Source organism: Chrysochloris asiatica, unplaced genomic scaffold (genome assembly GCF_000296735.1).
Source record: "Chrysochloris asiatica unplaced genomic scaffold, ChrAsi1.0 scaffold00069, whole genome shotgun sequence".
In the NCBI taxonomy this organism is placed as follows: domain Eukaryota; kingdom Metazoa; phylum Chordata; class Mammalia; order Afrosoricida; family Chrysochloridae; genus Chrysochloris; species Chrysochloris asiatica.
The window spans coordinates 1,635,900-1,639,101 of record NW_006408587.1 but is presented as its reverse complement, the minus strand read 5'-3'; positions in this window follow the sequence as shown (position 1 = coordinate 1,639,101).

Sequence of the window (3,202 nt, the reverse complement as noted above, 5' to 3'; positions counted from 1 at the left end):
TAAAAAAGTTTGTGGAAAAAAAATCCATTTTCTTTCAATTCCACTTTTTCACGAACACCATTCATAGTGTATTTGCAGCAAAGTTAAATATCTATGGAAAAATATCCTGTCAAAATGATATCTGTTTGTGGATATACTGCCACGCTCCCTCCCATATCCACTCAGCCTACATGTCTTTTCAAACATCAATCCATGTTGTTATAGTTAGATGCTACTGAGTTAGTACTGACTCATAGCAATCCTATGCACAACAGAACAAAACACTGCTCAGTCCTGGACTAACCTTATAAATGTTGCCACATTTAAGCCCATTGATGCTGCCACTTGGCCAATCCATCTCGCTGGGGTCTTCCTCTTTTTCTCTGACCTTCGACCTTACCAAACATGATGTCCTTCTCCAGTGACTGGTCCCTCTTGACAATATGTCCAAAGTATGAGAGACAAAGTTTGGCCATCCCGGCCTCCAAGGAGCACTCCTGCTGCACTTCTTCCAACACAGATCTGTCGGTTCTTTTGGCAGCCCATGGCACTTTCAATAGTCTCCTTCAACACCACTATTCAAAAGCATCAATTCTTCTTCGGTCTTCCTTATTCACTGTCCAGCATTCACATGCATATGAGGTTATTTAAAATACATGGTTTGGGTCAGGTGCACCTAGACCTCAAGCTGACACCTTTGCTCTTCAACACTTTAAAAAGGTCTTGTGCAGCAGATTTGCCTAAAGCAATATGTCGTTTGATTTCTTGACTGCTGCTTCTATGAGTGGTGATGGTTGATCCAAGAATGAATTCCTTGATAACTTCAATCTTTTCTCCGTTGATAAGAATGTTGTTTATTGGTCCAGTGGAGAAGATTTTTGTTTTCTTTACATTGAGATACAATCCATACCAAAGGCTGTGGTCCTTGATCTTCATCAGTATTTTAAGTCCTCTTCACTTTCAGCAAGCAAGGTTGTATCATCTGCATATTGCAGGTTGTTAATGATTCTTCCTCCAATCCTGATGCCACATTTTTCTTCATACAATCTAACTTCTCGGATAATTTGCTCAGCATACAGGTTGAATAAGTATGGTGAAAGAATACAACCCTGTCATACACCTTTCTTAATTTTAATCCATTCAGTGTTCCTATGTTCTGTTTGAACAACTGTCTCTTGGTCCATATATAGGTTTCTCATGAACACAATTAAGTGTTCTGGAATACTCATACTTTGCAATGTTGTCCATTGCTTGTCATGATCCACATGATTCACATTGAAAGCCTTTGCATAGTCAATAAAGCACAGATAAACATCTTTCTGATATTCTCTGCTTTCAGCCAAGATCTGTCTGATGTCAGCAATGATATCCCTCATTCCACGTCCTCTTCTGAATCCGGCTTGAACCTCTGGAAGTTCTCTGTCAATGTATGCTTGCAGCCGTTTCTGTATTACCTTTAGTAAAACTTTACTCGAATGGAATATCAAAGATATTGTCCGATGATTTCCACATTCCATTGGGTCACCTATCTTTGGAATGGGCACAAATACGGATCTCTTCCAATCAGTTGGTCAGACAGCTGTCTTCCAAATTTCTTGGTATAGATGAGTGAGTGCCACCTAATTTTCTTGAAAGATTTCAATTTTTATTCCATCAATTCCTGGTGCCTTGTTCTTTGCCAATTCCTTCAGTGAACCTTGGACTTCTTCCTTCAGTATCATTGGCTCTTGATTGTATGTTACCTCTTGAAACAGTTGAACATCAACCATTTCCTTTTTGTACAGCGACTCTGTGTATTCCTTCCATCTTCTTTTGATGCTTTCTGCATCTATCGATTTTGTTGCTAAGTGCTGTCGAGTCGTTTCCGACCCATAGCGACCCTGTGTGGGGTTTCCAAGGAGCAGCTGGTGAGCTTGAACCACCAACTTTGCAGTTCAAACTGACTTTGCAGTCTGGCGCATTAACCCACAGCGCCACACCAGGACTCAGGATTGTGTATATAACAGTATTCATCTCTGTTGCCTTTAACTCTTGCACTTATCCCTATGTTTGCCCCTGTCTCTATTATTTTCTTTACATCCTTATTGTATATTGACTTCTGGTCTGGCATTTTTTGGTTCTTTTCAGCATTATGACTGGGGTGCTGATGCTAATGGAATCTAGTGGGTAGATGCCAGGGATGCTACTAAACACCTTACAATGAATCGGACATTCTCTCTATGGGCAAATAATTATCTAATCCAAAATACTAGTAGTAATGAGGCTGAGAAATTCAGACCTAGATGGCCATGAAACGTTAGGGTCCCTTGCAAGCAAGTAGTGCTTAGGATTTTTAAGTTCATCTTCCTTTTGGAAAGGCAGCATGTGATTAGTGAGAGCAGGGTGTCTAGGGCTGGAGGCTCAGTTTTAACACCGAACTAATAGCTTCTTTCGGAATGACTAAGAGCTACAGTGGTTATGCAGCAGCTGGAGGCGATGCAGAAAAGATGGCACGCTAAGAGGACTGTGGACAGTAAACTGATCTGCACATTCTGGTTAAGGCGGGCCACAATGCTTTGTAAACCAAGTGCTTCAGACACTGACTGAGATGTCCTTTGCTGTTGTTGTTAAGTGTTAAGTTGGTTGTGGGTGAGAGCGACTGGTGAGTTTAAACCACCTACCTTTTGGTTCAGACTGACCCTGCAGACCAGCGCAGTATCCTGCAGCACCACACCACGTCCTTTGTTGTTGTTGAGTGCAATCGAGTGGGTTCCGACCCATAGCTTCCTGTATAGCGCTTCCCAAGAGCAGCTGGTGGGTTTGAACCGCCAACCTTGAGGTTTGAACTGACCTTGCAGTGCAGCGTATTATCGTGCAGCGACACACCAGGACTCTCCTGGTTGTTGTTTAGTGCCATCGAGTCGGTTCAGACTCATAGTGACCCTGTATAGGGTTTCCGAGGAGCGATTGGTGAGCTTGAACTGCCACACTTGCTGCCCAGCGCATTAACCCACAGCGCCACTCACTAAACGTGAACTTCCTGCAGCTGGGAAAGCTTTGAGAAGCAAACCGGAAGCAGCATGGTGGCTTAGGCGTCCTTCTCCTCTAGCAACGGTTGTGAAGGAAGTGGTAGAGTTAACCACGCCTTTTGCGCCTGCGCCGAGGTGCCTCCTGCTGACGTGGAAGTGGCCTGGGACCGCGGAGCCTGGCGCGCCGCGGTGAGTGGGATCTCCGTTTGGTGGTG